Raw genomic sequence first — 24,358 nt, forward strand, 5'->3', positions numbered from 1 at the left:
TCTGTTTGAAGGGTTGTTTGGAAAAGGAGAATTTTCTGAAGAGGATGAGGATAAATTGTTCCAGTGATAGGCCAGAGAAGGGAATAGAAATGCAGAAATATGATGACAAATACGATGTTTGCTTTGCTTCATTTGCTTCAGTACTACAGAATGTAGCATGCTCAGAACTTCCAGCTTCTGAAGGAATGGAGACTTTAGCACTGTCGCAGCATTTAAAAACAAGACATCAGACAGTGGGGGAAAAAAAAACCTCAGAATTTTTCAGTCTTGGTGGATCAACAAGATTTGATTACTTAAACTGGCACTGTCAACACAAGTGCCCTTCAGGTATTTCCTTTGGTATCTCTATGTATTTCATTAGTGTAAGGTATGTGCCATCCCAGAAGTTTATCCGATCTTGCACCATAGAATGACTTCTAAATTTATACAGCCTGAAGCAGCTAGTGAATTGAAAACAATGTCTTTGTCAAAGAACAATGCTTTGTGTCACAGAAAGGTATAGCTGATCTTGAGTTCGGAAAAACTACGGAGTAATTCTACTCAGTCAACTTTTGCAGAAAAACTTCTCGTTTGAAGCATCTTTTGAAAACAGTTGGCATTTTTGAAAGAAGGTACAAGTAAAATATTTCATTGAACAGGCAAATGTTAATGCCCTCAGCAAATACGATTGTACATTTGTCTGTACACGTAGTACCACTCAAATGGCAACGTGTATAACTAGTGACCTGATTACCACCACAGGCTGAAAAGTAATGTTTTAACTTTTACAGTTGAGAGCAGAATCACACTTATTTGTGCCCGACCATCCATGCTCCCTTGCTTTTTTCTGGTTATATTAATCTGGTGTGTTTACCTAGCTATTTTGGTCATGTAAACAGAACACATTCTCTGGAGTGGAGTATGCTGTTCATGAGCAGCGAAATTCTTACAGCCATCAAATAACATGGAAATTAGTCTTCTTCAGAGGAAAGAAAATCTTTTTTTTCTTAGTTCAGACTTCGCTGAAGAAACTGAAGGATCAACAGGAAAAGATCCTGAACACAGTAAACATAACCTGAGGGAACTTCAGAGCTATCTGTGAGACTGTTTTATCCATTGATCCATGAAGTAGAAAGACGTAATTCTCTAATCCTTCTGTCTCAGGTTCTATGGACAGCGCTGTACAGGTTGAGGCACTGCAACTGTAACTGACAGGCTTGACCTCTAATAAGGCAATAAATTCAAAGTTCTTTAACTAGGAACAGGATATGCTTAGTCTCTCTCTGAAGAAACAGAAATATTGTTCAGCTTGAGTTGTAAACATTTTATCCAATTTTATCCACTGTAAATCAAAATGTTCTCAATGCTGTCAAATAAGATGAAGCATTTTTACCTTATGGAGAGAACTGAACTGAACTGAACTGAAATGAAATGAAATGAAATGGAGGCCAATACTTCTCTTCATCATTAAACTTTATTTGGAACATGTTCCATGGATGCTGGGTGACTCTTATGAATCCTCTTTAAAATTACAAATTATCTTCATGAACCTTGATATAAAACATTACTTTTCCTATTAGTATAGATAATATTATAGAAATAAACTAAAGTAATTAGGAATCATTACGTCAGGTGCTGTTCACATACATATCAAATACGGTATACTCTGAGCTCAAAACTTTATAATCCAAATGTGTGATGTGTGAAATGAAGTGATATGTCAGATAAAGAGAGGGAAAAGAAGACAAAAGTTAATAAGATTACCCAACATTTGGTACATGGTATGTAGCACTTGTGAAGTTAATATTATGTCAATTGTAGTAAATGAGTAGTAGTACTGTGAAGTATATGGTAGTTAGCAAATATCTGTTCCTGAGAAGAGTGGAAACCTAGTCCTCATGACAATGGCATTGTTTGAAATTGTATGTGGTAACTGTTTCAAATCTGGAAATCCTCTGCTGAAGCTTATGGTTCTTAGAAAGGCCATTTTCAATATAGGAAGCCTACAGATCAGATGAAATAGTCTACTGGCCTGCTGTGAGCCCTGCATGTACAAAGTCTGTGTAGAAAGCAATCATTAGTTTGCTTTTACAAAAACTGCAAGATAAACACATTTTGAATACCATGTTTTATCTCCTAGTCGTTACCCTTGTATATGCCTTTCTCAGGATGTAATGTCAGGTTGCACCCAATGCAGTGCAACTCTACATTGCCTTGTTCTTCTAGGCTTGGCTGGAAGTTCATGCCTGTTTCTTGAAACTAACAATTGCATACATAATCCAGTTGAGCTGACTGATACACACAGTCTGTTCTTTCTTTTATAAAAAAATGAGTTCATTTTCTATCAGATCAGTGAGCTTATCCACTTCCTTCTTTGATTGCATTGATTATATTTGAAGCAAATGAAGGAAGAGCTGCATATTATGAGGTCTGCTCCAAAAGTAATGCCTCCTATTTTATTATGTTGGTCTGTGATCTCAGAGGTGGATGTTGATAGTGTGACAGTATTCCCGCTAATATTTTGTTACATTTTGTTGCCATGCAACAGATGGCAGCAGAGGGGCAGCCTGACAAAATGGTATCTGACATGGAAGTGTGTATAAAAAAAAGTTGTACAACTGAAATCTTCCATGTGAAAAAAATTGCAAATTCATTGACATTCATTGATGTTTGCTGAATGTTTATGAAGACCAAACAGTGGTTGTTAGCACAGTGAGGCAGTGGGTGATGTGTTTCAGCGGTGACAACAGAGACATGAAAGACAAGTCACTTTCTGGATGGCTGTGCACAGCTGGTGCAGATTTTTACAAGCACGGCATCCAGGTCTTGTTTACCTCTGGTACAAATGCATAGCTTATGGTGGTGGCTATGTTGAATAATAGTGTTTTGTAGCTGAGAATTTGCTCTATTAAAAAGTGTTATTGCACTTTTTGTATCTACTGTAGTTTCCATGGAAAATTTAGGAGGCATTAGTTTTGGAGCAACATATATATGTAGTTCAAAAAAGGGGAAGAGTGAACTACATAGCTCTGCTAACATAGTCTATAATGAAAACACATCTTTACTTCTATAAATGAACAGTTTATTATTTGACATAAAAGAGTTAACAGATTGGTACTGGCTTTACTATTGAAATCAGTTAGTGTCATCCATTTGCTTTATTTTGTATTTACGTAATACATGGTGGTATCAGGAAAATGATAGTAACAAGGCAAAATGTTGCCAAAAAATAAAAACTAAAAACAGTTACTATATCCTTAATCTGACAGGATTTACTTTCAATAGTAGTCAGATCAGGTATATGATGGAAATGTAAAGAAAATGTTTTGTTACAGGATCACATATAAATCCTACTGTTTGTGTACTACTGTCAACATTTACCTTCTTTATCAAGGTTCAGTGTTACTTTCCATGCTGTTACCAGCTTGTCTCATGTTTTAGATTTCCCCCTATCCATATCACTGTATACAAGTAACCTTGTGTTTGCACTCTAAATCAGATAAAAAATTACTGCCCTTGTTTTATAGAAAGTAATTACCTCATTTCCATTCACATAAATGACTTTGTGGTGAATCAGCCTTATGATGATTCTGTTTATCTGACAATGGAGTGTTTCAACTGGATTTCACCAGTCAGCTGTTTGCCAGAAAGAAAAGTAATAATACTGGTCATAAAAGTACACATTATTTATTTATTCATGGTTTGTTGTTGTTGTTGTTGTTTGTTTGTTTGTTTAATAATAATTGAAATTTAAAATACACATGGGTGTGACAGTTATCACTCTATAAGTAATTCCATTAGAGCAAGCAAAATTCATCACATACTCTTGGATTATTAAAGGATTGCATATTACCTTGTAAGTCACTGGTTTCAGGTGCTTAAATCGTGTATTTCTACAAGAACTACTCCTGGTTGGATAAGCTGTTTAAGGCTGGAGATAGCGGAGGTGCCTTTTGTTTTCATGATCTTAGTTTATCCTAGATCTCTACTATTGCTATTGCTCATTTGTGCTGTGCAGACCAGTACAAAATCATTCATGTTTTTGATCCAATTTATTGGAGAGCAGTAATAATATCTTGTAATAGATTTGCCAAGATTTGTACCAATTGGGAAATACTGGGCAGATTTAGGAGAGGAACTCATGAGCTAGCAGAGACTATACTTTCACAGTTGTTTCAGATGTCTGCAAAAGAAAGAAACGACACTGAAGGGGAACTTGAACTAAAAATATTCATACAGTGACTATTCATCAGTTAATAGAAATCCTGGTTAAATAGCTTCTATACACACAAAATAATTAATCTACAGTCCCCATGGGAATTTAGGAATCCAGCTCTATGGGAAAAAAAAAAAAAAAAGAAAAGAAAAAAAAAAGAAAAAAAAAGCAGCTCTGAAACGAATTAAACACATTTTAAATGGTTTTAAATATTATTTTGTGGACAGTATAAATTAGGTGAAAAGGATGAGTTGTCTATCTTGATTTTCATTCTTTTAAACCTTATATTGGGATAGCATTATATTCTACATCCAGCATGGCTTTCCATTTTCATGGACCCTCTATCTGTGTCATCCATTTTGATTTAAGCAAAAATTAAGAATGCCTTAGTTGTTGCTGAAGATGTATTTATTCATCTATTTTAAATTTCCCAGTAATTTTGTTGTATTTTATTTTCTAAGTAATTAAGAGATTTTCTTGATTTGTTTTGTAATGCACAGCACTAGGGAAAATTAATGGTTTTTATAATCTCAGACAAATATAAGAATACTTAACACTTAAAAATGTATTGAAGGAGGAAAATGTTGGGAAAAGATCAATTACATACAACCCTTGAGGAAATAAAATTTTGGCTTGAATGATTAATATACAGCATCTCAAGAATTCACTGAAACCCATCTTAAACTTCTTGATGTGATCAATTCCATTTTATTGCTGTGAGATTTATGCAGTAAAACAAATAAGTGGTTGATTTATTTAGCGTTCCACTTGTGTGACAAAGCATATAAGGAACGAAGAAACATGAACTCATCTGATGTACGGAAAAGAACTGACTGTATGCTAATACTGTTAAGTGATGTATGAAGATGATAGTAATTTTAGACTTTATTTTTTTTGTCATTTTTTAATGGTTTCTAAATGAATCATGCACTCCAAATAAGGATTCGATTAAATGAACTATTTTTGCATTCAACCTTTAATATTATATGTGCAGTACAAAATCCCAGTATTTTAGGAAGTTTAAAATTATGCATTCTGAATGGAAACTGATGTTCTCTGTTTAAATCAAGAATATGCAGTGCAATGGAAATGTATTACAAACTTCCTAGGTGTTTTTCTTCCAAACCATGTGCTGGTGATACCATCACTGGAATGAAAGAGTCAGCTATTTTGTCCATGTATATTATACACCACAGTTTTTTGATGCAGTCAGTAAAAAAGGTAACAATGAGGAGTAAAGATGTTTGTCTAAGAAGGAAACTGAAATTAATTCTGGACAACACAGAAGATCGGAAGAGACACTGTATAGAGTGTACAGGGATCCTTTCCTTCCCGGTATCATTTTATGAACAGCTGAATGCTACAGAGAGTTAAAGGGCTGAAGAGGTAACAGCTGAGTGGAAGACTAATCAGTTTGTTACATTGTGTTTGTGGAAGGAACTTTTCTTTCCTTATGTTTGCAGAATTGAATAACAAAGCTTCTTGTGCAGGTTTTTTGTTGCTAGTGTGCACACACATTTAATGATCCCATAGGCTTTAACTTGAGGTGTGCATCAAGTTTTAACCTCCCAACAAAATATATTTAAATTATTTTCTGAATCATGATGCATCCTGTTATTCTGTGTCCTATTTTACCCTCTATTTCTTTCATATAAATTCAAGTGAGCAGATGATAATTGTGAAAAGTGTGCTCAAGGAAGATGGAAAGGGATTTCTTTGAAAGGCAGACTGCATGTGCTTACAGGGGGGTTGATTTCTACTGGATATCCCATTGTAAGGTCATGTCAAACACCTGTGTTACTTACAAGTGAAAGTTAGAGTGGAGAAAATAAACAATCTTCTACAAAGTATGTATTAAGCATCTAGGTCAGTATGGAAGATTTTTTTTTTTTTTAATATGTTATAATTTTCTCTTTTATTTCTGATATTAGCATTGGATCTATGTGCAAAAAGAAGCTTCACCAAACTTTTGTTCTTCAGTCTTTTTATACATGAATGTAAAAAACAGTCTTGCCAGGGATGAACTGCAAAATCACAAGGAAATTTTTCATGTATCTGCTACCTTTAATAGCTACTCACCCTCAACATAAATGCCTTAAATTTTACTTTTTTTTCCCCCCCAAGAGGGAAATAATTGAATAGATGTAATTCAAACTAGGGAAAAGCTTTTGAAGGCTGGAGAATAGATTTTAAGCTGTTTTTATTCCTGCTGTTATGAGGGTTTTTTTCAGCTGTCTTACAGAGTCAGTCATACACCTTTTATACCTTTTATTTTTCATAAGGAGTCACATGGTTTCCTTTCACTTCCCTTGAATAAAAACAAAGATATGAATTTGGTGCATGCTTTGGTGCTGACTGGAGTGAGAACGCATTCCAGGATCCTAGTTTGTCTCTTGATCACATTCTGTCCTATGGAGTGTAAGTCTTTGATTGTATTTCGTGGACCTTGAGCCAATGGCCAGTACTGGGCCCCAAATTAGCTTTAGAAATAAATTGAGGACTGATTCTGTCATCATATGAGATAGATCTAAATGACAGGTAAAGCTGTATTAAGGTATGGGATTCTATAGGAGACACTGTGTCACATACAAGCCCCAGAGACACCAACCTTCTCGTGTTCCTATGATGTCATAGAATTACAGAATCATTTGACTTGGAATGAATCCTTAAAGGTCATATAGTCCAACTCCCCTGCAGTGAGCAGGGACATCTACAGCTAGATCAGATTGACTCAGACTCAGAGCTCAGTCCAGTCTGACCTTCAGCGTCTCCAGGGATGGGGCATCCACTGCCTCTCTGGAAAACCTGCTCCTGGGCTTCACTACCCTTATTGTAAACAACTTTTTCATTACATCTAATCTAAATCTAAACCTCCTCTCTTTTGGTTTGAAAATATTTCCCCTTGTCCTATCACAGTAGACCCTACTAAAGAGTCCTTTTTCTTATAGACCCCCTATAGACAGTGAAAGACCACTATCAGATTTCCCCAGAGCCTTCTCTTCACTAGACTCCAACTCTCACATCCTGTTCTTGTAGGAGAGGTGTTCCATCACTTGGATAATCACTCGGCACTCCAAAGATAGACAGCTGAGACAAATGAGACAACTCACCTCCCTTTGTGTATTATATCCCATTTTTTTTGGTAGGCAATGAAGAAGGTGGAATGGAAACTCCACTCTTCTCACACATTTTTGTGTGTTTGTTACAGGGAAAACATGACAAAAAGGCCTTTTTTATCTCCTTATATTTGGAGCTGATCAGACAGCCTGTGGGTGTCATACAAGAGTAGCAGATACCCTGTGCTATCTTGAGTGCTTTAAAAATTACCTTGTAGAAAATGTATTTTTGAGGCTATATCCCATCCAAAAAGAAAAAGTAAACATTTGGGATATTTTTTAATACATGGATATTTTTGAAGTCAGAACAAGATTGCCATTAAAAGTGGTCAGCAACTCTTTTAACTACCCCTTTTTGTTGTGTTTTCAAATACTTATTATTACAAGTGATATGAACAGAATATTTTGTTCCAAAACTAATGAATTTCGTGATCATACAAAGCAATCAGACAGAGTACACATTATGGGTCATAAATGCAGACTATGTATTAGAAACTCACTTGCTTTTCACCTTCTTCTGTGCAACATATGGAGCTATAGAGCAAACATCAAATATGACCTCTTTGCCTGCTGTACTTCCTTGTGGAATTAATTATTGCAGTATTTACTTTTTATCTACTGTGTACATTATTGATTGTAGTTAAATAAGTGCAATAGTATATAATTCAGGTAAGCTGCAATTCTTAAGAAAAATTTCTTAAGCAAAACTTCCTAGAATTATGTAATATTCTTTAAACAGAGGATTTTCAGGTTGTTTCTCTGAAATAGGCACTATATTTGTTCGATTTGCTCCAAGACATAATTTCAGTAATTGGAAGTAACATTTAATTTTTTTAAAATGATGCTCACTTGTTCTGTGGCTAAATCAGAATTCTCCAGTGAGTCAAGATTTGAAGCTTCAACCAACCCTAGTTGATATATCTAGGATTCCTCACTGCTGAAATTTGTATTTCCAGTAGTTTTTAACCCAGCTAGAACTACTGGAGGCTACAGCTTAGACTAAAACTGCAGAAACAAAATAGAATTTAAAATATATTTGAAATCCAAATACGTTATGTGGCAAGATTAACATTCTGGCAGAAACAGGTCATTGGATGATAGGTATTTGAATTGAACGAACTGTCGGGGTTGGCACTTCCAGTGAACTGTATTTCTTTTAAGGAGATCTACATCTTAGAAGTTTAATGTTATTTGATTACATTACTTTAAAGTTGAAAAATGCTGTGTGATCAGTAAAATATTGTTTAATCATTTATCCTTTGTATACAAACATGGAGATTCTGTGTATTCTGTTCATACTCTTTGCTTCCCAATTGTGTGATAGAAATTGAATGAAATAAATTCCAAGTCTGAAACAATTCTGCAAGAAAATTTCAAAAATCCCTAGATCCTTTCAAAAGAATTGTTAAAGACAGTTGCTCTTCAGTTATTTACCTTTGGCTCAGTTCTCTGTTTTATCATTTTCCATATAGAGAAGTATTTGTGTAAATCAATGAAAATACAGTGGCTTCAGCCTCTGTATCTGCTGTGGTAATTCTGAGTTCAAATCCTGTTTTCCAGTTTATTCAGTATCCCTCTCAGCATTGTGTTGTTGGCTTATTAAAACAATCTGAATCCCACCTTCCAAGTACTACACAGTAAAATTTCCAGCACAGACTCTGCTTAAATTCCTCCTAATATACTTAAGCACATTCATAGCTAATCTCTAAGTAGGAATATCTACTATGGTAGCTAATAGTTTTGCTAATATTGGCTAATATCATTTTTTACTGTTTAGCTTATAACAACGCCATATGTTTTTTCGTAATCATTGATAGAAAATGAATGTTTATTTCAATTTCCAATTGGCAACACTGTGGTCACTGATTTAGATTATACAAAGGTGTGAAATTAGAGAATTCTAACTCTGCACAGTAGATACTACTATAAAATCTTTTATGATACATTCAGGAATGTTTCTGACATTTTTCTCTCCCATTTTAATTTTTCTAGACCATCTTGCAGAGCTCATCAAAAGCATCTGGTTGAGTTTTTGAAGGCAGCTATGACCTTAGGCATTTCAATTAGCCCTACATGCCTACAGTACAGCTTTGCTATGGAAAACATCTGTAAAATGGCTTTGCAGATTTCTGCTTTCCTTGTGCTTCAGCAATTCTAAATCAAGTTAACTTCATTAAGAAAATAAAATTAATTATTGGTGAGAACATCTTTTGTAGAGAGATTCTTCAATAGAGGGTGAGACTCATCAGGATTAAGAGATGCTCAGTAGAATATCTACTCCTCTATCATGTGCAAAACCTGTTAACATTTTTTGCTCCTCATGTAGACATTCTCCTTGAATCCTGTGATACCCTATTTATCATACCTTTCAGATTATATTTACACTGAATGACACGAGTGATATTTTCTGAGTAAACATTCTGTTTTGCTACAGTATTCAAAATATTCGGCATCACTTTCAGAAACCATTTGAGCTCATGGGGCCTAGAACTCATTCAGATTCATTCATTCTGACATTCTTTTCATAATTTCTGATGTATATAGCCCATAGTCATTATAGAGGTGAGGATTTTCTAACAGAGAGGTAAAGAATATGTGTTTTAAATGTTTTTCAGTAGTTTTGATAGGGTCATTTAGGCACAAATGTTAATGGAAGCACGTCTTTGCACCTTAGAAGGTGCAAAGAGGGATATAGGCTTTCTTGGGTAGAAAAATGCCTTACTCAAATCCTCTAGTTCAGTACGTTTGTGTATACTGCTCCCTCACCATTCTGTAACAATAGCGTAAAAGGACTCAAAGTCAGTCAGAATCAGGAGGTTTCATTTTGTCTGAATGTTATTTTGCATTCAGCAACATCTGTCTAGGGATTAATAGTTCTGGGAACCTCTGGGTTTTTGTGCTGTCCAGACTTCTACAGAGTGAATTTATCTGAAATCAGCTATTCTGCTCTTACCGTATGCAGACTTTTGCCAGCTGATGCAGAATCAGAGAACGGCTTGGGTTACTTCTATGAGTAGACTGATTCTTTTTATAAGGAAGCTACTGATCTGCTGCTATTTATACCTGTGGGAGACAGTTCCCACAGGTGTTATCCTGCTTAGCTACTGGAAGCACCGTTCCTAGTGAAGAAAAGTGGGCAGTTATCCATGATCTTTATAGCCTATTCAGGTTCATCAGTATTCACTACATTAAGGCATCTGAACATGGCATACGGGGAGTAATGAATTGAACCCTTAGACTTTATAGATAGACCTAATTAAAAATAGTTACTGGTGAGGTAGGACGCTTGTGTTCTATTTTCTTTTCAGTGTGGGAGTCTGAAATCTACCTCATCTCTGGTCTGTTGTTAAGGCAAGGGAGAACAAGCACTAAACCTTTTCTATATTAGATTTACCACCATGTAGCCAGAAGCATTGCAAACAGAAGGGAGAACATAATGCCGCAACCTAGCACAGAAGATGTTCTTTTGAAGCAATCCTTTAAAAAAGTAAGGAGAAATTGCTTGAATATTTCTTTACATATCATCTCATTAAAAATAGACTTGAATCTGTGAACAGGTTGACATTGCACCATGAGACGTCCACCAAAGAAGTACTAAACAGAACTTGCAGACTCACACAATTCAGCTAAGTACTTCTCTGATGCAATTTGTAATAAAATTTAATAACTATCATTCTAACAGCCACACTACTTCCAAAAATTGCACCTAAATATCTCTCTTAGTCCTCTTATCTCTTGCTATGATTCAGCGTGTTACAGAAGTGTACTCCTTATTTCCTCCTAAGAATCCCAGTGAATACCTTTATTTTCGGTTTATAGGTGATAGTTGTAAAACTTAAGGACTTAGCCAAGAATTTAGTTGACTTGTCTTGTTTTGAGATTCAAGGAGTGCTTTCCCTTAAATCACTAAATGGATATGTTCTGATACAGTTTTCACTTTAGGATGCTGTATATTATATTTTTCCTGAGCACAAGAGATGTCTGGGAAATAAGCCAGTTATAATGGTCTCGAGAGAATCTACAGGACTGCAGAATAGGAAAAAAAAAAGTGTATTTATTTAAATATATGAGTATTTCTCAAATTGGCACAGCAAATGGCAATTGACAGATTTTGATGAATTTTGGCACTAATTTCAGATCAAACTAAGAATGAGGCTTTAATTTGAAATGTATTTATCTCTTTGTTGACATTAATACAGGTCTCAGTCTGTAGCTGCTGAGTTGTCCTTCCTCATGATCCATGTCTTTTTTTTTTTTTTTTTTTTCTCTTTCAGATTTTTAATGCTGTTTGGGTATTTTTGTCCTTTCAGAAATCTGTACATCTCATCTGTAAGCAGAGCATTTGCTAGGAATTATAAGAGCATTTTCAAATCATCCTTTGATGGCAAAGTGCACAGTTGCAGTTTATATGTATTTGGCCATGGGTGTCTTGTCTATCTTTGAGAAGAATGACCTCTGGCAATAGAGATTTATTTATTTAATTAAATATTTTCATCTAGAGTCGGCCCAAAGGGTTCCAGATGTCAAAGCTTTGACTTATCACAGTGCCATATTTTAAATGAAAGGTCCCTGGAACAGGGTTTACATATTGAATATGCAGATACTCTACCATTTATAGAACACTAGTACAATCAAATATTAACATAAATGCATCTTAAAATGGAAAATCACTGTGTCCTGTTACTTGTTGATAGAGACATTTTCCTTTTTGAAAGTCAGTATGAAAAATATATAGCGGTTAATTAGGCATACTTTTATCAGTTATTATCAGACTTATTTAAAGTCTTTAACCTGCATGTGCTGCAAGAAAGTAAGCTCTATATGCCTCCTCTTTTAGGCAACTGTGTTCAAGTGTGGAGTTTCTAGATGGGAAAGAAGAATCAGAAATAAAATTCAACTGTCTTTTCCCAATTCTTAAATCAAGGAACAATCAGATCTATAACTAATAGTACTTGTTAAAAATTGCAATTCTTACTTATTTTTGACATTGAAATATTTCAACATTTTTAATTCTTGGAATTCAAAGGAACGTTTTGCTTTTATCACATTTTTCTCATTTTCACTACTCTTTTGAGATTATTTTATGGCACATCAGTAGCAATTAAAAACAGTGTAACGTTTGGACTAGATGATCTCTGAAGGTCCCCTCCAACTGAACTGTTCTGTTCTATTGCATGTTTTTTATCTACTGGTGTGCTATAATAAGATTTATTGATCAAATCCATGTTTAGGTATACATTTTATTTTGTGGTTGTCTTAGTTTTGAATCCTAATGCTACTTAACACCGATTAAAACATCTAGATCAAAGAGTCTCCTGTTTGTACTATAATGAGAAGAGGCTAAGCATCAAATGTACTAATTAGAGAAGCAGCTGTTTTGCTGTTAATATCTTTACTTGAAATAAATTTTTCTAGGAAGATAAAAAGCTCCTCTGATCTTTAGAAGCTGCATATCAGACAGCTGTATATTAAAAACAAAACAACGCAAAATAAAAAACATTTATCTGGATGAAGGTGTCAAGTGCACCCTCAGTAAGTTTGTACATGACACCAGACTGGGTAAGAGTCTTGATCTGTGAGTGTAGGAAGGCTCTGCAGAGGGATCTGGATAGGCTGGATTGATGGGTCACATCCAGTCTCGTGACACTCAACAAGGCTAAGTACTTGGTGCTGCACTTGAGTCAAAATTTATGGAGAAGAATGGCTGGAAAGTTGCCTGGCAGAAAATGACCTGGGGGCACTGGTCAACAGCCAGATGAACATGAGTATGCAGTGTGCCCAGGTGGCCAAGAGGGCCAGTGGTATCCCAGCCTGTGTGAGAAGTAGCGTGGCCAGCGGGATTAGGGAAGTGCATGTTCAACTGCATGCAGAACCAGTGTATGTGCCTTGATTACTATGTTCAGCTTTGGGCCCTTCTCTACAGGAGGGAGGCCGAGTTGCTGGAACACGTTCAGGGAGGAGCAACGAAACTAGTAAAAGAACTAGGAAACAAGATGTATGAAAAACAGCAGAGAGAACTGGGGCTGTTTAATTTGGAGAAAAAGGAGGCTAAGCAGAGACCTCGTAAATCTCTACACCTATCTGAAAGGAGGTTTAAGTGAGGTGGGGGCTGGTCTCTTTTCTTCATAAAGTAGATAGATGGTCAAGTATTGGAATGAACTAGTAGTAAAGTCCCATCTCTGGAGGTATTTAAGTCAATATGGTTTAGTGATGGAACTCAGAAGACTTGGTTAATGGACTTAGATGATTCAACCGCTCAGTGCTTATTAAAATATTAAGATAACAATTAGTGACATCCATATTCATTTCTCTATTTAAAGAACTTTCCAGTTACACTAATTGAGAAACTAGTTGCTGTTAGGTTTCTCCATCATCATTAGAGGAACATAGGACCTTTCAAAAGGTAAAGCTTCATTTCATTTATAAGACAAAAGCAAGCATGTTTTTTTCGTTGAAGACTGTAAATCCATTTTTAAAGCATTTGGTAGGAGTTATTTATTCTAATTTGAAGCACCTCCCTAAGATAACCAAGATATGTTTGCATAGTGGCAGCATGCTCTGAAAAAAAAAACCAAACATATTGACACCTCAGACTATCTGCTTTTCTGTAAAAATTGTAGAGTAACTGATTTACTTTAAAATGAAATTTTAACTTTTTGAAATATCTTTTTTTTTTCCTAAAGTGAAACTATTAAATATAATTTTTACATATGCCTGGTGCCTATTGAGTTCAGTGATGATAAAAACCTTCTGAAAGGATTTAATCATAGTGTGTAGAAGAAAGACACAGCTGAACCTTGTAGTGAGATGTGGGTGCTGGGTCAATTTTATGATTACACCTTGCACAGCTGTATTTCAACAGCATATTCCTGCTTGCAGTGTCATTCCCAAAGTGGTCCGTGCATATCTTACAGATTCTGTGGATCACACCCACATTCTCTCCTACACACAGCAGATTTTCTCCTCTACTTTAAAAAAAAAATAAAATATCATTTGCTTCTTTTCTCCATTTCTGTTTAATTAGTGAAAAAGGGTCAATATCAGACAAACACAAACTATTCCTTGTTAATTAACCCTGATATGCTGACATCTCCAAGAAACTCATAGCCTAAATCAAACATATTCTGGGGCGAACATACAGGCCTCTCATTGACAGTAGAAACTCAAACCAAATGATATCATCTGTGCATTAGTCCTGTACTATATGACATGTAATTCCTGACCTCAAAGGAAAGACTGATCATTACTTCTTCCATCTGATATTTATGAAATGTTGCCTAGCATGTCTGGCAGAGTCAGTAATACATTTTCCTCTTTTTCTGTTTTGTGTCTTGTTTCTATAGCATCTGAGTTTTGTGTGATTTCTCATAAAACATTCTCAAGTTTCACCCACACAGGCCATCTGGACTGTAGTTAATATTTTAGGACCTATCCTCTTAACTTTGATGTACTTTCTTGTAACTGCTAAAACATGGTGATATCTCTTCCTTCTGTCTTGAGAACCTCCCCCTCACAAGCCCAGACATATCAGAGGAACCAAGGGCTTGGTACTGCCAGCAGCTGAAGTCTTTCAGATATCTTGTAATTTTTTTTTTTTTATTTTTTATTTTTCCAAATCTGAGAAAATGTATTATGAGAAAAAGAAATCTCTGCATTCTCAACAGAAAATATTTTACCATAAAGACAGGAGTGAAGTCCTAAAGTATGAAATATTGTGCTAAAAAATCAGTTTCACGTTTTTGGTTTCCGGAGCCTATTTGTTGCATTAGGTAATACTGTGATGAACAGCAGTGTGCCATGCTGTATTTGACTAATGACATTGTCAATACTGTATCTTGGTCCCTATCTTCACCTGAAGTTTGTTTTCTTCTCATATTCATTGAATTGCATCTGAGTAACTGTTTTATGAACCAGTAAGGTTCATTCTACTCCTACAGAGTAGGAATGTTCTTTGAGGACCATAAGGTGGTGTATTTTGCTCTGATTTAACCCTGAAATATATCTTTAATAGCTCAGTTACTTTTGCAGTATTTTTAAGTCTGATGTTACTACTTATTTTATTTATAATGTGAAAGCAAACTTGAAAGATAACAGTCAGAAAAATGTTTCTAGGAAACAAAATGACAGTTCTCATAACTCTTGTAATGACATATGCATGGTATAGTAAGATACTTATCAGCGATCTCATCCTGAAATTCTGGGATTGTGATCACCGCAGTCATATTTCCTTCTTAAGGATGGGACCACACAAATTTTTCAGTTTTTTTCACATAGTCTTAGCTAGCTCACTTTTCAGGCACAGGAACTGCTCTTAAGATTGGTATCTTAACCCTCTTATCTGCTGTCTGTGTCATTCAGCCCTTACTAAATGCTTAGTCGTGAATATGGCTTGGGTAGCAATGCATGTGAACTTATGCATGGTTCTAGTGGGTAATTCATGGCCAAATGAGGCCAGCAGAGTCACAAAGAGGAGCTGTCTGGTATATCTGCAACTTGATGAAAGAGTAGGAGCAGAATTTATTTCCCTGAACTCATATATCCAGGGCATCCAACACATTCCAGGATTCTAAGATACCTTCAGGATCATGCATGTAGGACACAGAGACTTTTGAAGTAGCATTTGGAGATCAAGGAAGATGTCTGAAGTTTTCTCAAAGGCTCCAAGCATCTATATTTAGACAGAATTGAACTCTAGATTTTGTTGACCCTTTCTGAGATAAAACTTAATCATCACACACTTATATCCACATTTAGATCTCATAATCTCTGAGTGTAACTCAAGGAGAATGTAATAGTGGAGAGCTGAAGGGTTGTCATGGAAGAGACATTGGATTTGGAATCACTAAAATCTGATTAATAGAGGTTACTATGAGGTAGTGGATTCTCCCCACTACTATTAGTAGCACATGAAACATTCTCCCTTGTTTGTCAAGTAAAGATCAAATTTGTTTCCTCTCCTGAGCTTCAAAAGTTGTATTGAAGCTGCTGTTATATAGTTCTGTCTTTTGTGTGTATGAAATTCATTGTAAATTATAGCAAATTCTTTGACATTTGCCACAGTTTATTTTTCCTCTTTTGTTGTTTGTTTTCAGTCTGCTGCAGAAATCTGATCACCACAGTATTGCTTGCCAAATATCATAGAAACAGAGAAGGGAGGGTAATGGTGATTTTGCCAAATAATTTAGATTCAATATGCTGCACATTGTACAGGTCTCTCTGCAAAGAAAGTGACACACTGGTTTGCTTTTGAACTACTGTATTTCACACATTTCTAGTTTTTCTTTAATTTTTGAACTGTAAATCAGAATGCAATGCTGTAATGCATTCAGGTGTCTCCTTGTCACTAAAGAGTTAAAAATATTTTAATTGGCTAGACTGGGATACAGATCCATAAATTCTGCACCTCATCCTTTTTCCCAGCTTTCCCAAAGTCATGCAAAACTGAAAACCGGAGGTTGAGCATAAATGCACAAAACGATATTTTAGATGGCATTATAAGAGTATATAACAAATATATATATATATATATATAAAGCATTTTCTGAGAGGTAGTACAGGAGGACTTGAAACTCTACAAAGGTGTAGGTGTATATTAATAGAATCATAGAATCATAGAAATGTAAGATAGTTTGGGTTGGATTAAAGTTGTCACTAAATAGAGGATGAACATACAATGCTTTACACAAAATTCTAAACTCCTGTCTTTTTCCCTTTGTTGGAAAACAACCACCCTCAAAAAACCTTGAAGAAAATACTTGGTTCATCACTATATTTTCCACTGTCTTTTCTGCATGTTTGTGGCAGAACAAAGAAATTTCTGCAGAAATGTGCTTCTAATCTGATAAAAGGCGTGAACATAAACTTTTTAAGGAATACACTTTTCCTACTGATAAAGAACTTTTGTTTTTCTGTGAAACAGGGCTGTGTCAGGAGATTTTTCATCTTTTACAATGCATCTTTGAGGGCAGGAGCTAAATCTTGTAAATCTGTTAACAACATGTAACAGTCTGTTAAACTGGGAATTTTTGTACTTGAACTGAGTGTAGAATCAGGATACATGCTTGTGTTGTTTTGCATATGTATATAAGAAGATTGTCTTACAACAAATCTGTTTTTAGAAACATTTTCCTTCAGAAAATGTGCCCTTCTTTGCAGTGATCATAAGGACTAAGAGCAGTGGTAGGCTTTACTCTAGTTCTGTGTCCACAAGTATTTGAGCTTTGTTGAAAATTCTGCTAGTTTTCCTGTCTTTGCCATAACTATATGTTAATCCTACAGAAAAATGCAATGCATGTTGTTTTGTTTTAAAACAGGGATATAAAAAACTGAAAATTCTCCCATGTTCTTTTCCTCAGCTATATACATATATCCCTCCTTTCCTCTCAGTCCCCACAGTTGTCCACTTCCTTATTTCTCCTATATATAACAGCAAAGCAGATCAGCTTTAAATATTGGGATTTTTTTCCCACAATGTGACATATTTGTCAAGATTGCTTGTTAAAAGTCATCTAGTTTGCTGCACTGTTTTCTGGAATAATGTGAAACATGACTGCTTTCTTAAGCAATAAGATATCAGATGGAATACATAAAGCAGACACAGTATCTCACTGGTGAGTGCTGGCTATTCTGCTCCTCCACTAACAGTTGAAATTTCTATTTATATCTCATGCTTTGTAAGTCAGAATTCTTGTTTAATGGATGAAATATCCAAATATTCAATCTAAAAGCATATTGCTTTTCTGATGTATAATTCATTGAGGTTTAACTATTTTTACAATCAGTCTTAGGAAATCACTGTCCCAATTTTATTGCCAGTGAGAGACCAACCTTTCTCCAAACCACCTGCTTTTCAATCAGATGTCACTCACAGATGCTCCTGAACAATTCTCTCCTCTAATTAGAGACAGAAAAGTAACAGTTTAGATTTGTCTATGGACTTCAGTGCTGGCAGATGTGGGTTTTTGGCTTTTTTCTTTTTCCATCAAGTAGACTTGTAAACCTTATGTACAAGATAGACAAGACTGCTTTTAAATTTTATAATTAAAACTCACATCACCCTCCCTATGAAAGAAAGATATATTTCTGTTGTGTCAATAAAAGTTTTATTTTGTGGAAGATCATTATTTCAATAGATTTTTATTAGCACACAGAAATATTTAGAGCATTTTTTCACAAGAAAGTTAAGCATAATTAAGGTTATGTCTCTGTTAAGATATGTTAATAAGCTGTATGCTCTCAATACAGGTGTACAGGTATGTATATTCAGAATTTAATACTCATTATATTTACTGCATTGTAATTAATTCCTAGGTACAATGATGATTTAGTCTGAATCTGTCTTCTAGCACAGAGAAAATTCTCAGGAATGGAAAATCCGTGTTATTTTTTCACTATCTTCAGTAAGGCCCCTGGCTATTCGTATATACTCTCACTCAAGCTAATATTGCACTTGCTTTTCTTTGAAGAGTCAAAGGGAACCAGAGAAGTCATTTTTCAAACTTATAATTCCATGCCAGTTACAAATCTTAGTTTTTTCTTGTACTTAGGTTCATATGGTTTATAGAGGTTGCACACTTCTAACCATTTTTAAAAAGTAAGAAGAATTCAGATGCAATTGGTTTATTGCTAGAGCCTTAAGCTAGGGATATTTTAAGAGTGTTAGTTTCTTAGTACAGAAGAGGATGAAAATACACTATTTTGCATTGTTACTCCTCACAAGATGTGTGATCCTCTTTACCCATATTGTTTCATGAAATTGGTTTGGACTTTCATAGGTAACAGAATGTGACCTACCATGTTCTTTTCTCTGCAGTAGACCTAAATGCTCCTACAGCCAAAGATCTTCCACCTTTACCCTTGCACTCAACGTCTTTGAATATTCCAAGCATAGATATTTCTGCTATGGTCACTTTTGCTAGTTTCATTTCTTTTACTTGGTCTATGTTTAGATGCTGCAAAGCAAGCTTTCATTATTATGTATGCCTAGGCTTGGGCTCTTAAATATGGGTGCTCTACATGATCCAAAGCCAAATGTATTTCATCTGAGTTCTAGCATTTTCATTCATTGTAAGGATTACCTGATCAGAAGAATAGTCCCTGGGCCATCACTAGTATTGGTTGCAGGTAACTCAGTAGAAGGAAGCATGTGTGATATCACTCAGCACATTCCAAGATCTTATAAGTTCAAAGAATATAATTTGAGAAAAAGCAGGATTTTTATAGAAAAAGAAATTATAAATCAAGATGATAGTCCTGATAGGTGGTCAGGAGAAGCTGAGAATATAGGTCCGGGAGTGATATTTAAGGAAGAATGACACTTTTAGATATTAGATCTGAACAAAATATTGATACTGAATAATTGTTACTGGAAAAAAAAATCTTATTTGCAAATAATAAATACCCCTTTCTGCACCTGATTTGAATAGTAAAAGGGTAAAACAACAACAACAACAACAACAACAACCAAGTCATCAGCAAATAATGAGTGATAAAGAAAATGCATATTCTCCTAAAAGATGCCTAATAGTTGCATATTGTTCTCTGTAATTCATGAATGCTACTTTGTTGGAGTGCAATTACACAGCATGAATACACTGTGATATGCTACCCTGCTTTTTATAAACATGCATCCTCAAGATTTGATGAATCTTATTATTCTTAGTTGTGTGGATATTACAGTTTCACCTCTTGAAGATGTCCTTTCTATGACCAGCTCATTGTCAAAGAATGCAGTATTACTAAGTAAAGTAGCTCCATGCATCTTTCCCTTATTTCTAATAATCACAGTCACTTTAAAGTTAGGTTAACTTGTCTTTTCCTGAAGGCTAAATCTTTCAGTTTGAATATATGAACAGCATGGAGAAAGCAGGGAAATAGGAGAAAAATTCAATAATCTTTTTAGAGGGGATATGGGAATTCTCAACAAATTCAACAGGTCATTGCTACTGCTAGGATCATTGCCAGAAATTTACATTTTTAAACCTGTGAAGCATGAGGTATCTTGCAAAGCAGGATAAGGTTTCCTTGGGCATTTTAATGCTTTTATGTATCTTTTTTTTTTGCATTATACATGGTTAGTTATTCAGATAGCTGCAGAAGCAGAGGGGAAAGACATGCTGTTTATTGGACTTGTAGTGAGTTGGTAAAAGCTTTGGAACTGTTTTCCACTATAAGTAGATTAGTGACACAGACTGGCCAAGACTACATCCATCTTTGCGAATTATTATTATTATTATTATTTTAATTCATCTAAAAATATAAGCAAAAATCAAACCGTACCAGAACAAAACAAAAATACCCAACCATTTACGCTAGTGGGGGCTCTATGGCATCTTAAGTCTCACAGAAACATTTTTACCACCCTAGTCGAAAGAGTAAAATACACAGTTCAGACAAGTAGTTCAGCTGTTAGACGGCACTAAAATGTCTAAAATGATCAATTACATTGTAGGCATCCTGAGAATTTCCAGAAATCAGTGCTGGAAATATGTTAGATTGTTCAGAGTTGTCATCCTAGTGTGCAAAGGTAACTTCAACAGACAGTCATGTAATAGCACTTGGCTACTGTACCAAAAATAACAACTTTGGTTCACTCTGACTTTCATTTTTATTCTAAAAATATAGAGTGGAAATCAGATGAAACTACTAGAGCTTTACCAGGCTTGACAATGAATTGTTGGTATTTATGTGAATTCCATTTGAAGCAAAAGGTCAGGCCACAAATTCTTGAAACTCATTCCTGGCTGAAAATATTTGACAGCTAGAGTAAGCCTGGCTAAGTTTTCTGGTTTGTGATCAGAAATTCAAATGCTTTAATTCAAAATTTGATTCCAGATGCTGTGGTATACAAAGACATAGGTTTTTGTTGTTGTTGTTGTCACCCCCCCCCCCCAGTGAAAAGCCTATGTAAGTCAACAAAACACCATATATTCCCATATTATCAAGTTGGCTTGAATAATGTGTTTCCTCTGTCCTTGACCATAGGAATCAACTAGTGAACTGTTCTATTTTCTGTGTCATTAGGGCACAGTTAGAGATAGACTATCCCCTATTATGATCCCTCCGGAGTATGACAAATCAAGTGGACTATGTTATAATTGCTCTAATAAAAACAAACATTCTCAGAACACATTAAAGCCATCCAAGAATGTTAATAAGATATAAATGTTCATATGAAATTCATTTTGTCTTATCCTTTGGATTATCTATTAATATGATATAAATGACTTTTCCTCCAGTGAATCACAATGGAGCTTGGGCTTTTGTCACATAGTCAATGTGCAGTAGCATTTTAATCTCTTGTAACTAAATACCTGTTCAACATCTTGAAGTCCAACAAGCTCAAGAGTTCTCAAAATTTTTTTCATCGTATAATTAAAATATTGGGTGCATTTCTGGACCAATTGTTTTAAGACAACTTTTAATTTGCCTCCATTCTGAAGTCAGTTGTTTGTAAATGCAAGTAATATATGTATTGGAATAATCCTGAACCCAACAGGAGATTCCCACTTACTGTTATGGAAAAGTACCTTTTGGATATTTGTATCCTTTAATCCTTTGGATCAGACAAAGAGTTTTTATGTAGCATTAAATGAAATTAACTTCATCTCACTTCAGACTTTCTTTTAAAATAAAATAATTTGTTTTGGTTTGTCATGTACAGCAGGGAACAGTTACAAAACACAAACACATAAAAAAAAAAAAAAAGACTGAAGTGCAGCAGCACATCACTTCCATAAGCTGTTGAGGGATATTAAATAAATGTACTGGTGCAGGTGGTAGAGCAGAAACTCATGCTGAAGAGCTTATGAAAGTAGTACCGAAGGAAATGAACAGGATTTGAATGCTTGCAAGTAATTGTTTGGTTTATTCTGTTTTGTCTGTTATATCAAGTTACCCATTCTTATGACAGTTTTCTAATGTTATGCCAAAAATGACATAACATTGTTGAAGCTGTGTGGTATTTCAGAGCCTCGTGTTCACATTCTGGAATGTTACGGTGATGGTGAAATACACTTGACAAACACATTTAGTCACTCATCATTTGCCATTTACTGCAGTGCCTTTATGGATCAGTGCCCGGAAGCCACTGCACACCTCTTCAGCCTCTGTTTTGAGAGAAAGCACTGCAGTAGCTTTTCTGCAAGGAGTTTTGAACCCTTGCTTTTGAACTCTTAGGTATGTGGAAGTAAGAATATGAAATACACAGGAGGGGCAACTTTCCCATTTTCCCTTGCAGTTATCAGCTGAGATAGAAAAAAGATTTCTATTGAGAAAACAGATGGTGGGTTTTGAGGGTTGAATGTGAGATGAGTTATGTTAGCAATCAACTTCTTGGTTCATACATGTTGAGTGCCAGTTTATTTAGTGCACCATGAAGCAAAGGTGATCTCAGCAACAACTCAAGAAAAGCAAAACAAAATGAAACAAAAACCATTGTGACACAAAGGAAGATTCTCCCCCACGGCAGTGCAGTGGGTGGCATCAGAACCTCTGGCTCCTTCAGAAAGAGTCAGAACTTACTGTCTGAAGCACTGGGGAGAATTTCCAGTTTCACTCAAGTCAGCAACAAGGAGAATTGTGCAAAGACGCCTGTAATTAACATGATTCAGTTAATAGAGATGGACAAAAACAAAACTTTGCACTACGTAATTGTTACTGATGCTCTCTTTAATTTTCTGTTGCTGCATGTCCCCTAAGTAAAAGAAAAAGAAAAAAAAAGAAAAATTACACTGACACATCTTGCCAAAGCTTTCAGACATTTCAGGGTATATTGTTATTTAATTTATAATTAGCATTGCAATCTGTATTGGTCCTATTAGTATTGCAGAAATTACTAACAAATAGTCATAGAGAGCACAGTTTTTCTTTAGAATTTCATTTCAGAAATGTGGTACTTCTCATGGTTTGAATTGTTAGTATAAATAGCAAATAAGTTGTTTTACAGTCATTTTGTGTATCCCTTTTCCATCTTACCTGACCTGTCTGTTTTTCTGCGGAGTGGTTCACACATCTGCCATGAGAAATGAAAGGGAAAAAAACAGGAGATGGGAGGGTAGTTGTCCCTCTTCTGTGGTCTCTTAACACTCTCTTCAGCTACTCTCTTCCTTTCATCTGTTGTTCCTATTACCTGTCTTTCTTCTTTATCATGCTTTCATTAATAAATGATGTTTAAACTTCCCTTGCTAACTAATGCCTTTCTCTTTCCCTCTTTCTTTTTCCATCTTTCCTATCAGTGTCCAGAGTTGTACATTCACTTCCTGTTCTCTAAACTCTTCCTCTTCTTGTAATCATTTTATTTCAGTTCTACTCCCTGCCCTGCTTCAGTGTTTTTTTGTTTTTTGTTTTTTTTTTTTTTTAATACATAATTCTTGTATTGTTCTCTTCTCTTTCTTTTAAGGTGTTGGTACCATGTTCTTGCAGCAAGGAACTGCAAAGTGGGGATAGGGGTAGAAAGAGTGGTAGGAGGCTGCTTTGTCATCCATTAGATGACAGAGCAGCAGGTAACTGCAAATAAATGTGGTTGAATGAATGTGAATTCTCTCTGTCCTGGGACCAGTATGGTAAAGAAGCACACTATGAAAACACTGAACACAGTCCATCAGCAGTTCACGCTGTTGCTTTTAGCTTTAGGCCATTCCAACCTAATTCAGAAATGATGGAGCTAAGTCAGCCTAGTTCTTCACACAGTAGTAGTTTACTTTCAGACCTAATAAACTATAAATCTTCTGCTTTCTCTTTTGCTGTTTAAAAAGTAAAAGTACCTTAAAAGATGTGTTTTTTTCTAATATGAGAAAAAATTGGGGGTACTGTGAAAACCCCATGGAATAGCATAATGGGGAAACGGAACTAATAGAGAGAAAACTTTAAAATTATTTATCTTGCTGATTGTGTATTTAAAAAGGGAAATATACCACAATAATCATCCAGGTTTTTTGCCTTCAGCCTGTCTGAGGCCATGTGGTTTGGAGATCTGATCACTAGTCCGAAAACGAAAGGCTGTGTGCAAGATTTCTGGGGTGTTTTTTCCTGGAAAAGGTGAGAGGAC

At 35.3% G+C, this 24,358-nt stretch overlaps 1 protein-coding gene and 1 long non-coding RNA gene across 6 annotated transcripts in view; both read left to right on the top strand.

The window, feature by feature from the left end:
• Window positions 1–24,358, top strand: part of FAM19A5 (family with sequence similarity 19 member A5, C-C motif chemokine like) — a 421,841-nt gene that overhangs the window by 393,873 nt on the left and 3,610 nt on the right. The window contains exon 4 of one of the 5 annotated variants that reach the window (XR_005841186.2): window positions 24,256–24,348. The exons of the other annotated variants lie outside the window; for them this stretch is intronic. The gene's annotated coding sequence lies outside the window, so the exon portion shown is untranslated. The remainder of the gene's footprint in view (window positions 1–24,255; window positions 24,349–24,358) is intronic. 5 annotated transcript variants of the gene reach the window in all.
• On the top strand, window positions 4,130–9,515 carry LOC107051639. The gene is made up of 2 exons (XR_001463319.4): window positions 4,130–7,027; window positions 9,304–9,515. It is a non-coding gene; the product is annotated as an uncharacterized LOC107051639 (long non-coding RNA).

Source organism: Gallus gallus, chromosome 1, assembly GCF_016699485.2.
Source record: "Gallus gallus isolate bGalGal1 chromosome 1, bGalGal1.mat.broiler.GRCg7b, whole genome shotgun sequence".
NCBI lineage: Eukaryota > Metazoa > Chordata > Aves > Galliformes > Phasianidae > Gallus > Gallus gallus.